Source organism: Mastacembelus armatus, chromosome 15, assembly GCF_900324485.2.
Source record: "Mastacembelus armatus chromosome 15, fMasArm1.2, whole genome shotgun sequence".
NCBI classification, from domain to species: Eukaryota; Metazoa; Chordata; class Actinopteri; order Synbranchiformes; family Mastacembelidae; genus Mastacembelus; species Mastacembelus armatus.
In genome coordinates this window covers 99,607-113,602 of record NC_046647.1, presented here as the reverse complement: position 1 = coordinate 113,602, position 13,996 = coordinate 99,607, and positions in this window count along the sequence as shown.

Below are 13,996 nucleotides of genomic sequence, written 5' to 3'. Positions count from 1 at the left end.
GAGTGACACAACATAGTAGATTTAGTCGAATGTGTGATGTCATTTTCTTATCTATTTTTTCTTCTTTATTGAGCAACATACTGCTAGTTCCTGTAAATCAGGTGTGTGGGTGTAGTGATGACAGCTCTACTCTACCTGACTGTTGTTGCATGAGTGGCTTGCTGGACATGATAAGACAGCTCCCTGCTTGTGTGTGTATGTGTGATTGTCTATTTACATGGGAATAGACTATACCCTGTCCCGCTTGGCTATGAGGTGTACTGGCAGGGAGAGAAAACATGGTTATTTTTAGAGTTAATGTTCAAGATCTCACATTTTTACTTCTATCTAGCATAATGTCTTCGTTAGCTACTTACCCCCACCGCCACTGTAACGACTAAAACCCTAACATCAACTCTTAGCCTAACCTTATCCTATCTATCTATCTATCCATCTATCCATCCATCCATCCATCCATCCATCCATCCATCCATCCATCCATCCATCCATCCATCCATCCATCCATCCTCCTTCTTCCACTTATCGCGGGGGCAGTAGCCTATGCAGGGATGCCCAGACTTCCTTTTCCCTGGACACTTCCTCCAGCTCATCCGCGGGGATACCAAGGTGTTCCCAGCCCTGCCAAGTGATATAGTCCCTCCAGCATGACCTGGGTCTTCCCCGGGACCTACTCCCGGTGGGACATACCTGGAGGCATCCAGTGCAGGTGCCCAGGCAACCTAAGCTGGCTCCTCTCAATGTGAAGGAGCAGCGGCTCTACTCCGAGCTCCTCCCGGGTGACCGAGCTCCTCACCCTATCTCTAAGGGAGCTCCCTATGGTCATGATCCAGAGCTCATGACCATAGGTGAGAGTCAGAACGTAGATTGACCGGGGGTATAGAGCTCGTCCAGTGTTCCACGACTGGGACGAAAACCACATTATTCCTCCTGGATCCGAGGTTCTACCATCAGCCAGATCCTCCTCTCTAGCACCCTGGCATAAATTTTCCCAGGGAGGCTGCAGAGTGTGATCCCTCTATAGTTGGAACACACCCTCTGGCCCCGCTTCTTAAAAAGTGGGACCACCACTGGCCCCAGTCGCCATGCGATGTTGCAGAGGCGTGTCAACCATGACAGCCCAACAACATCCAGAGACTTGAGATACTCATGGCGGATCTCATCCACCCCCGGTGCCTTGCCACCTAGGAGCACCTTATCCTAATTCAACCTAATTTAATCCTGAACCCTAAATCCAAGACTCTAATCTCAAACAACATTTGAGGTTATATGAACAGGGCGAAATGTCTAATGGTCAACCTGGCCCTCACTATGTATAGCCATACAATTACATTGTAGGTTAAAAAATAAAGCATAGTGCTTGCTGTTCCTGCCCTACACTCTGTTTTAAGGTGGATTTGCTCCCTGTGTTTACTAATGTCAATGACTATTATTCAAAAGAAGAACCCCACCTATGCTCACACAGCCCTGACAATAGACTGATAGTTAAGCCAGGCAGTAAGGATAAAGAGATTTGAGTTGTAAGGTGTGGTTTACAACCAGGAACAGGTATCTGAAGAGTTTGGGGAGAAATAACTATATAGTCAGTTGAGTTAATATATCCTTTGTAAAATTCATAGTTAAAGAAAACACGTTAAATTAGAAGGTCTCAAGGTGTGTTCACATCAAATAGGATCAGAACAGTTAGATGAGCGCCAAGTTATTTTACCTTTTATGACAGAGGAGAGCATAAACTAAATAATATTGATTTTGTTATGTCAGTAGATGCAGCTTCTAACAGTCTGAATCAAGTTCTGTAAAATGCAAACAAAATCTACCACCACTTGGGATTGACATACATTTATCAAGCCAAGCATTTTGTCATCCTCCTTCAGGTGTCTTCTCTAATAAAATGAAAGGAATGTTAAGTACAGCCTGAAGTACTCCCCCCTGTAGTCCATCCACTTTGGATGGTGGAGCTGAGTTTATTAGCCAACCAAAAGTTTGACAATTCAAATTGGGGGCCAGGACGCAGAGAGTCAGTCTAAAATGCCTCTCTGCAGTTTCAAACCCCATAGAGATTCTGTCTGTTCCTCAAACATCTAAATCATATAAATCAGAAGTTAACAGAACAGGAGTTATTCATAAAAACCAAACAAAAATTAAGACCACTCCTCTTATTGAACAGAAAAACAGAACAGTCAGATGTGAATTAGTAAATATTAGGTCTCTTTCTTCTAAATCTCTGTTAGTAAATGATTTGATAACTGATCACCAAATTGACTTACTCTGCTTTACTGAAACCTCGCTGCAGCAGGAAGAATATGTCAGTCTGAATGAATCAACCCCCCGCAGTCATAAAAATTGTCATGTTCCTCAAAGCACAGGTTGAAGTGGAGGAGTAGCTGCAATCTTCCGTTCAAACTTATTAAACTTTCATCCTCAGAACAGTTCTAACTCATTTCAGAGCCTCAGTCTTAGTCTCTCACATCCAAACTGGAAAACACAAAAACCAGTTCTACTTGTCATTGTGTACCGTCCACCTGTCCCTTACTCAGAGTTTTTAACTGAATTTCCAGACTTCCTGTCTGATTTAGTGTTTAGTTCAGATGAAGTCATTATAGTGGGAGATTTTAACATCCATGTAGATGTTGAAAATAATAGTCTCAGCACTGCATTTAATTCTATATTAGATTCAATTGGTTTCATTCAAAACGTTAATAAACCCACCCACTGTTTCAATCACACCCTTGATCTTGTTCTCACCTATGGTCTCGAAATTGAACATCTAATAGTTTTTCCCCCAAAATCCTGTTTTGTCAGATCATTCTTTAATAACTTTTGAATTTAAAATGATGGATCATGCAGCGTTTGGAAGAAAATTCCACTACAGCAGATGTTTATCCGACAACGCTGTTAATAAATTTAAGAAAATGATTCCATCTTTATTTACATCTAAGCCAAGTACCATCACAGTGGAGGGCAGCTGCCTCAATTCTACTCCCTACCAAATTGATCATATTGTTGACAGTGCTGTAGCCTCATTACGTGAAACACTTGATATTGTGGCCCCTCTGAAAAAGAAGTTAGTGAATCATCAGCTCCATGGTACAGTTTACATATTCTTACCTTAAAGCAGGCATCACGAAGGCTGGAAAGAAAGTGGCGTTCCACAATTTTAGAGGAAATTTTTCAACCTTGGAAAAACAGTTTATTAACATATAAAAAAGCTCTCCGTAAAGCCAGAACTTCATACTATTCATCACTAATATAGGAAAATAAGAACAATCCCAGGTTTCTTTGCAGCACGTTTGCCAGGCTGACAAAAAGTCACAGCTCTGTTGAGTCCAGTGTTCCCTTAGCTCTCAGCAGTGATGAATTTATGAGTGTCTTTACAAATAAAATCACAACTATTAGAGATAAAATCCAGCAGATGCTTCCTATACCTGCCATAAATGAATCTTCTACTATTGTAGCTCTTGAATCATCTGTAAGACCTCAGTTATGTTTAGACTGCTTCTCTCCCATAGATCTCTTTGAATTCACAACATAGTTGGTTCATCTAAATCATCAATGTGTCTCTTAGACCCCATCCCGACTAGACTACTTAAAGACACCCTGCCATTAATTAACTCATCTTTATTAAACTTGGTAAATTTATCTCTAGTACCACAGTCCTTTAAGACAGCAGTAATCAAACCCTTACTCAAAAAGCCTAGTCTTGATCCAGGAGTCTTGGCTAATTATAGACCAATATGCAACTTACCATTTATTTCTAAAATCCTTGAAAAAGCTGTTGCTAAGCAGCTATCAGACCACTTACACAGGAATGAACTATTTGAAGATCTTCAATCAGAATTTAGAGCACATCAAAGTACAGAAACAGCACTGTTAAGAAATCACCAAAGATCTTCTCTTAGCTTCAGGTAATGGACTTGTTTCTATATTTGTCCTCCTAGAACTTAGTGCTGCATTCGACACCATTGACCACAACATCTTATTACAGAGACTGGAGCATTTGACTGGTATCAGAGGAACAGCGGTAAAATGGTTCCAATCCTATTTATCGGACAGATTGCAGTTTGTTCATGTCCATGATGAACCTTCCACATGCACAAAAATTTCTTATGGAGTTCCACAAGGGAACTAGGACAGATTTTGTTTGTCTTCCTTTAGGCAATGTTATTAGGAAGCACTCTATTAATTACCACTGCTATGCAGATGACACTCAGCTGTATCTATCTATGAAACCTGTTAACACAAACCAGTTAACCAGACTTCAAGCGTGTCTAACTGACATAAAGGCCTGGATGACCAGTAACTTCCTACTTTTAAATTCAGAGAAAACAGAAGTTATTGTATTTGGGCCTAAAAACCTCAGAAATAACTTTTCTAAAATTAGGCCCCTCTGAAAAAGAAGTTAGTGAATCAGAGGAGATTAGCCCCATGGTATAATTTACATATTCGTACCTTAAAGCAGGCATCACGAAGGCTGGAAAGGAAGTGGCATTCCACAAATTTAGATTTCTAGGCTGGAAAAACAGTCTACTAACATATAAAAAAGCTCTCCGTAAAGCCAGAACTGCATACTACTCATCACTAATAGAGGAAAATAAGAACAATCCCAGGTTTCTTTCCAACACTGTAGACAGGCTCAGCTCTGTTGAGCCCAATATTCCCTTAGCTCTCAGCAGTGATGAATTTATTAATTTCTTTACAAATAAAATCACAACTATTAGAGAGAAAATTCAGCAGATGCTTCCTATACCTGCAATAAATGAATCTTCTACTACAGTAGCTCTTGAATCATCTGTAAGACCTCAGTTATGTTTAGACTGCTTCTCTCCCATAGATCTCTCTGAATTTACATCAGTTGTTGCTTCATCGAAATCATCAATGTGTCTCTTAGACCCCATCCCGACTAGACTGCTTAAAAACACCCTGCCATTAATTAACTCATCTTTATTAGACTTGGTAAATTTATCTCTAGTATCAGGCTACGTACCACAGGCCTTTAAGACTGCAGTAATCAAACCCCTACTCAAAAAGCCTAGTCTTGATCCAGGAGTCTTGGCTAATTATAGACCAATATCCAACCTACCATTTATTTCTAAAATCCTAGAAAAAGCTGTTGCTAAGCAGCTATCAGACCACCACACAGGAATGAACTATTTGAAGATTTTCAATCAGGATTTAGAGCCCATAGAGTACAGAAACAGCACTGTTAAAAGTCACCAACGATCTTCTCTTAGCCTCAGAGGAACAGCGTTAAAATGGTTCCAATCTATTTATCAGACAGATTCCAGTTTGTTCATGTCCATGATGAACCTTCCTCACGAACAAAAGTTAGTTATGGACTTCCACAAGGCTCTGTGTTAGGACAGATTCTGTTCACCCTGTACATGCTTCCTTTAGGCCATGTCATTAGGAAGCACTCTATTAATTACCACTGCTATGCAGATGACCCTCAGTTGTACCTATCTATTAAACCTGTTAACACAAACCAGTTAACCAGACTTCAAGCCTGTCTAACTGACATAAAGGCCTGGATGACCAGTAACTTTCTACTTTTAAATTCAGAAAAAACAGAAGTTATTGTATTTGGGACTAAAAACCTCAGAAATAACTTCTCTAAAATTATAGCTGCTCTAGATGGCATAGCCCTGGCCTCCAGCACTACTGTGAAAAACCTTGAAATTATCTTTGACCAGGACATGTCCTTTAACTCACACATAAAACAAATCTCTAGATCTGCATTCTTTCACCTGCACAACATTGCCAAAATTAGAAACATTCTGTCTCAAAATGATGCAGAAATACTAGTCCATGCATTTGTTACCTCAAGGCTAGATTACTGTAACTCATTACTATCTGGATGTCCCAGTATCTCCATAAAAAACCTCCAGTTAATCCAGAATGCTGCAGCCAGAGTTGTGACAGGAACTAGCAAGAGAGATCATATTTCTCCTATATTAGCTTCTCTTCATTGGCTCCCTGTAAAAATCCAGGATAGAATTTAAAGTCCTTCTTGTCACATACAAATCACTGAGTCTGGTTCTGCTGGAGGTTTTTTCTGTCAAAGCGAGTTTTTCCTCTCCACTGTCTCCAAGTGCTTGCTCATATGGGATTTGTTGGGTTTTTAGTTTTAGTTTTTGTAAAGTGCCTTGAGATGATTTGTATTGTGATTTGGAGCTATACAAATAAAACTGAATTGAATTGAATTGAATTGAATACTACTGTGACTCAAAAGCTGAGCGAACAAAACGCATTTTGTTTCTAACCACTTGTAGTCTGGCCAATCAAAGTGCATGTTTCTTATTAGCTGTCAGATATTAGAACACAACAACAATATTCTTTTTGTGTACGTGTATATCATACTCATTAAAGTGTTGAGGACAAGGTTTATGAAAGATATCATCTGCTGTCCAATAGATGACAAATGCGTGGGGGCACTCTTTCAACATAGTTTCAGTTTGATTTCTCTTTACCCTAGACAGACGCATCTCAGCATGACTCAGATTGCCTCTGGAGATTCTCACACACACACACTTACAGACTCAGGAAAAACAGGAAGTTGCATAGAGGGAGAGTATCATATGAATATCACTTATGTGTAGTCCCCCTCTAATGCATCATGACACTGTGATTATGAATATCTTAACTTTTTGTCAGGTCCCGGAAACCAGGTTTCCGGTGCCAGGGTTTTAGTTTGAAGGGACAAGGGGAAGTGTTTGGGGTACTTGCCCTCAGCTTGTTTTGATTGCTGATCTGTGTCACCTGTATTCCCAGCTTAAGTAGCTGGGTTCGTGGTGACACAGATCGCCGGATTGTTTGTCCTGGACTCCCGTTTGGACTCACGCTACGGCAAGTAACAGCTTTGTTTAAGTGACTGTGTGTTTGTTTTGGCTCAGATCGGAGGAATCTGGAGCTTACGGCTAATGTACCTTTTTTTTTGTCGCCTGCCCTGTGGAAGCTCGGATGAGCTAATTCATGACTGTGCTTTCCACGAAGAGGAATAGTCTCGACGTGGGGGACGCTTTTCTCTATTGTGGATTACCTGCTGACTGTTGTCGCCTTTATATAGGCACTTTCTGTGCTCTCACTCCTGAGGAGTCTCGGGTGCGAACACTGTTTGCTTTGTTTTGTGTCACTCCTACATTAACCTAGTTTTCTCCTGTTTCCTGTTTTCTGAGTTCGGAGAGAGCCCGGCCTCTGGTTGGCCCCAGAGGAACCCATACTCGTCAGATATTGCTCTGCGGACCCGTGACGGACTTACCACCCCCCATCTCCGAGGACCAGCCCGGCGGTACCGGAACTGGTTGTCGGAGAAACCATCTCCTGTCGACTCCTCTTGGATTCAACACATCCCCACTGGCCTGCATTCCCACTTCACATTCTGTTGTTATACATTAAATAAACTTTGGCTTAATCTGCTTCCGTTTCCTGGTCGCTTGTGTTAGACGAGGTTACGATCCATACAAATTGATACCGAAATCATGACACTTTTTTTTTCTTTACAGTTGTGACCCCTGCTCCAGAAAACAACCAAACTTTTCCAGTCACTTGAAAACAAAGCACATTAGCAACAATACATTAGATAAACTGTTTTTAAAGCCTCTATAGCAGAGGTCACCAACAGGCGGACCGCGGTCCGGGTGCGGACCCAGAAGCCGCCCCATATGGACCCGGACGTACAGCCAAAACAGAAGATTGTGATTTAAAACCTAACGGGACGCTTCTATTTTGATCCCCTGTCTTCTAGTTTATTTAAATCATGTTTTGAGTACTTGTGCCCTGGTATTCTTATAATAGTAACTGACTCCTTGTCCACTGGTGTCATGCTAACAGCACTTAAAACTGCTGCTGTCACTCCCATACCAAAAAAGCAAAATAGTGATTTAAACAATCTCTGTAACTTTTATCCAGTTTCACAACAACAACGTGTTGTTTCATCTCAATTACACACTCATTTAACGATCAATAATTTGTTCGAGCCTCTTTAATCTGGGTTTAGGAAGCTGCATAATACTGAAACAGCCCTGATTAAAGTTGTCAATGACTTATTGTTAGCTTCTGATTCTAGCTCACTATCAGTTCTTATCCTGCTTGATCTTAGTTCAGCCTTTGACACTGTTGACCACATGCTTTTACTTAATCACCTGGAAACCATCTTTGGGACTGCTTGAGATTGGTTTAGGTCATATTTTATGGGTCGCAGTCAATTCGTTTTTATGGATGGTTTCAGATGTGGATCCTGTTTGTACTGGTGTCCCACAGGGTTCAGTTCTTGGCCCTTTGCTTTTTAGTGTTTATGTCTATCCTCTTGGTCAGCTGTTAAGATCTCTTAACCTGAGTTACTACTTCTATGCTTGTCATAAATGAGTTTTCAGTGTCAAATTTACATACATTCATAACCTGGTCGATTTGTGTATTTTTCTCATCTCTCCAGATGTATTTCTGAGATTAAATTGTGGATGTCTGACAATTTTTTGTGTCTGAACAGCTTAAAAACAGAAGTTATACCTCTTGGCTCTTCCGACCAACTGCAAAAGGCTGCTAGATCTTCTCTTAATAAATTGCAATATCTGCAGAATTCAGCAGCTAGAATTTATATAGGTTATATGGCTGGTGACCATATAACATCCTGGAGACACTGGCCCTGTTAAATCGTGTAGATTTTATAATCTTAATGGTCTCGCTCTGCAGTATTTGGCAGACGTGAAAGTGACTTAACTGGCCAAGTATGGTGACCCATACTCAGAATTTTTAACCCAATCCAGTGTGTGTGGGCACACACCGGGCACACACACCCGGGGCAGTGGGTAGCAATGTTGGGGGTCCAGTGCCTTGCTCAAGGGTCTCACCTCAGTCATGGTATTGAAGGTGGACAGGGCGCTGGCTGTTCGCTACGTGCCACCGCCAATTTCCCCTCCGGACCTGAGACTCGAACCTGCAATTTTCAGGTTACAAGTCTGACTCCCTATCTATTAGACCACGATTTTTTTTTTCTGACATATGGTATTTGACAGATTTGAAAGAATAGCTGAGAGAGAGAGAGACTTGGAATGGTTTGGATAATAAATATTCCAATAGTAAATTTAAATTACTCAAAAGTAAACACAGGCTATGAGTAATTAAAAGATTGTGAAACTATGCAAAACTATTTCAAAACATTTCCTTATATAGCCTTATATGGACTCTCCAGACAGCACTGATAAAGTAGAACATGATTAATTCCGTTACAGTTTGATACAATTTATTGCCTGATTTAAAACATCCATCGTCTATACCCACTTAACCAGGGTCACAGGGATCTGCTGGAGCCCATCCCAGCTCTCTTTGGGTGAAAGGCAGGGGTACACCCTTGACAAGTCACCAGTCCATCACAGGGCCACATAGAGACAAACAACCTCACACACGCACACTCACTCCTATGGGCAATTTAGAATGACCAATCAACCTGACATACATGTTTTTGGACTGTGGGAGGAAACCGGAGAAACTGGAGAAAACCCACACAAGCACGGGGAGAACATTCAAACGCCACACAGAAAGGCCCCTGCTGGGTGTCAAACCAGGAACCTTCTTGCTGTGAGGCAACAGTGCTAACCACTTATCCACTGTGCTTACCAGATTTAAAACATATTCTTTTTAATTTGACTAAACTGTCTAAACTAAATATCTTTTTTGATGTTCACTACCCAGAAATGACACCAGCTTCTCTTGAACGGAACAATTTGTGCATTTTAGTCGTAAAGCAGAAGCTCATTTATTTTCAACCTACTCACCCATTAATGCAGGCTATTAGAACTATTAGAAGACAATAACTTTAGTGGTTAGGTGGTAGAAAAGAGAAGGTGTTAAAACAATAAAGCGAAACCACACTAAACATATTCCAGCAAAAAGAGTCATGACTCTGCTCATCCTGTGCTAACAGACAAACACACAGTCACACACAATGTCATAACCTGATACGATCCAAGCTCTTGCCTATAGTGCTTTCAGATACTTTGACTTGTATGTTATGTTTCACTATAAAGCTGGCGTTCTTTGTGTCTGGGACTGCACACATTCTGATCATGTGACTGCGGGTTTGTGAACGTGTACATGTGAAGCCCTATTCATAGAGTAAAAAGGCTTTGCTGCTATAAAGATTTGATGGGAACTAAAAGCTTATGGATGGCCTGGTGATGGGCTCTTAACAGGAAGTCCACTGTTACTGGCGGATGGAAGTGCTTTTATGCTGTAGTCAGCTGCATACATATAGATAAACATCACTACATCACTCTATGGCCAAAACATCAGACAGAAAGAGACACAGAGAGCTTATATACTCTCCTCCCTGTTGAGCATTTGCTATAATCCCATTGTGTTCAAAATCAGTGAGCAGGAACTGAGAGCGAGCATGTCTACTGGCATCCACTGCTTCACTCTGCTTCCACTGCTCAGAAATGAAGATCTGTGTTATGAATTATTTAATGAGATCTATGTAGTAGATGTGTGCTGACATTTCTCCTCTCTGTAGAATGGATCATTATTATTATTTCTGTGTTTAAATACACTGTGTTTGAATTTTTGGTACCATTATTCAATAATGGTACCAAAAATTCAATATTGCCAAAAGCAAAGCAACCAACCTCAGTGCGCCGACGTCTTCGTCCTCGCTGAGGTTCCACCACAACTTCCCGAGCCTCAGCACACCGACGATGACGTCCCTGCTGGGGCCCCAATCCAGGTTCCGCAGCAGCAGCCAGAGCTTCCCGAGCTGCAGCTGCAGTCTCCAGAGCCTCCCGAGCTTCGGGGTGCCAACGGTGCCCGTAGAGATCCCGGTGCTGCCCCTGGAACCTCAGTGTGCCCCTGATCCCGTCCTGCCTGTCCCGGTCCCTTGGCGTCGTGGTGAAGGCGCCCGCGCAGAGGCCCAGTCACTGGCTCCAGCCCCTGAGCTCAATACTGTGGTGCCGGAACCCAAACCAGAGCCGTCCGCAACCTCCAGAGCCACTGGAATGGTCCGAGCCGCCACAGTGGCCTGAACCACCAGAACCCGCAGAATAGCCAGAGCCACTAGAGTGGCCCGAGCCCCCTGAGTGGCCAGAACCACCATTACGCCCACAGCCCGCATTGCGTTCAACCCTGCCACAGCTTCCAGAGTTCCCGGGACTGTCTGAGTTCCTCTGCCCATCTGAACCCTTCCAGACGCCAGATTCTCCGGAGCCCCCACTACTACCTGAATTCCCAGGGTTGTCAGAGAATCTCCAGTCGCCGGCTGAGCCCACAGAGATCCACAGCTCAGAGCCGCCAGAGCTCCCACAGCAGCCACCATAGCCATCTCTGAAGCAGCCAGAGTTTCCAGAGTTTCCACAGCCACCACAACTACCAGAGTTTTCCGAACTGTTGCTGCTCCTACTACAGCAGCCGCCTCAGCTTCCAGGTCCGCCGCCACAGCTTCCAGGTCCTCCTCAGCCGCCATGGCTTCCAGACCTGCCTCATCCGCCACAGCTCCGATCTCCAGCGCCGCAGCAGCGTCCAGTGCCGCACCAGCCAGGGCCTCGCCGCTCATCGTCTCCAGCAGCCAGGGCCTCGCCGCTCATCGCCCCAGCGCCGCCTCGACGGCCGCTGTCTCACGAGTCTCCAGAGTCCCCAGCGCCGCCGACGCAGCAGCTACCAGAGTTCCCAGAGCCGCCGCCACCAGGGCCGTATGAATTACTACTGTTAATGTTTTGTTTTTTTAAATCGTGCTTCTAATATGAGTTTAGTGTTGACCATTTAGTTTGTTTTTATTTATTTTATCTTTAACTTCTATATTATAACACACATATGGCCTTTTACTCCATTGAAATAGTGTTTCATTTATGACCATAAGAACTTCCATTAGATTTGCATTTTCTAGAAAAATCAGCAGGAGTGCCATTAATACAGTGTCGTGCGATGTACATGGCTGAGGAAATCTGAGGACCCACACGCAGATACCAAGTTGAATAGAGTTTATTAATAAATGAGCTGAAGGGTTGGCGGGCTGCGCCGAAGATCCCTGCAGCGAAGAAGGACTCTGGGCCGAGGAGCTGGAACGCGGTGGCGCCTCCTTGGACGGCCTCCGGTGAAGAGCGTTGGTTGGCGAGGGAAGGCACAGGTGGCGAGGCGAGGCTGGCGATCTGAAAAGGGAGTTCTGAAATTAGCCAGAGAGACTTAATTTGTATAGATCCAAAGGTGCGATACTACCATATAGGCAGACTGACGAACTGGTGATGTGACTGAAGGGAACCGGGCCTTTTATTGCCGGGGAGGTGAGTACTGGAAGCCGTGCCATCTGGCTTCGTGCACCTGTGAATAATTAGGCCAGTGATAGGCGAATGCAGGCGGGGGAGAAAACAGGGGAAAGAGAAGGAAAAGAAAAAAAAGAAACAAGAGGGAAAAATGGGAGAGTCCAGTCGCCTCATGACATACAGATTCAAACATAATCTAGAAGTGAATCATTAGACACTGTGTTGTCTCATTTCCTTTTCCAGGGCTTATATGTTTCCAAACTAATAAAGTACATTATCCATTCATCCATCCATAAAGTACATTATGTTTTTCATAAACTATACAGAAAATGTTTTTTTGATTCTCCTTATTCTTTATGTAAAAGTTAAGATAAGCATAACATTGAAAGCTCTCAGTGCTTGTTTTAAATCCAGCCATTTCCCGACCACTGTCAGCAGATAAAACCTTCTTTATACATTGACCTGACTGTTAATAATTGACATGTTGTCCCTTTAGCAGCCACCACTAATGGCCTTGATAGAGGGAGATAATCTGCGAGGCAGTGAAATACAAAGGTGCACAGTGATTCTTTCCTGACAAATGATCAGATCTGCCAAAGGAAAAGCAAAATTATCAACTTAACAAATAAGCCATCCCGATGACAGCTGCATAAAGGCCTGAGGAAAGCTACATTTGGAAATAAAGCTTGTCCATTGGAGCATGAGGTGGGAGTTTTCTACTTTTTGTCAACTGTTTTGTTTTTGAAGATCAAAGGTGAAGGAAATACAAACTTCCCCTGTTCTTTTCTAATTTGATTTGAGTACAATTATTAATTGATCATCATCAGTTGTAGTTTATACAAGACAATGAGCAACGCACTAGTAGTCCTATAAGGCTCCATATAGGCACAGCAGTGCTTTGAACTACATATTCACAGTGATAATACTAACATACTTCTGTTCAGCAGGCATAATGTCAAGTATCCTATGTTTACAATCTTAATTTAGCATTTCAGAATGCTAACTTTTGCAAAACACAATGTACAGCTGAAGAATAACAAATATTTTGTGTAAATTTACATTTTCACCCAACGATGCTGCTTTAAATGACTAAGGGGATCACTAAAATGATAACAGTTCACCCTGAGGGAGTTATGAATGTTTATAACAAATATCGTAATCCCTTTAGGGATTATTGAGATTTTTCTCAAAACCACAAATGTCAACCTCATGGTTGTTCTGCAGGAATGAATGAATCACTAATAGTCAAGGTATTCATCTTCTGGGAACTATGAATGTCTGTGCAAAGTTTTATGTGAATCCCCCAAATGAAACCTTTATATATTTTTAGAGAAGTGACAATCTTGCCATCCATAGAGGCATGCTGCTAGCACATAATTGCTCACACTCACAGGTGACATACATTTGACCAACATTCGGTGGTTAGTTTATTATTACTTGACTTCTATGACTTATATTTGAATTACAGATTTATATATTGTGATTTGTACAATTTGGACACTTACAAATTGTTACACTGTTACATATTCTGTTTTTATTTTTCATTTTTTCTTCTACTTCTAAAGTGCTTTCATTATATCTTGTCTTTTTTAAAAATAGCTTTATACTTAAATAACATTTAATTTGTTGCTTTTGATTTCTGGCACCATCTCTCCTACTCCCACTCTGTTTAATTTTCTGTACTTAACCGGATTCAAGTTCATCTGGAGTTTGGGTACTTGTTATACATTCCTCTATGATAGTGGTAGAACAAAGTGTCA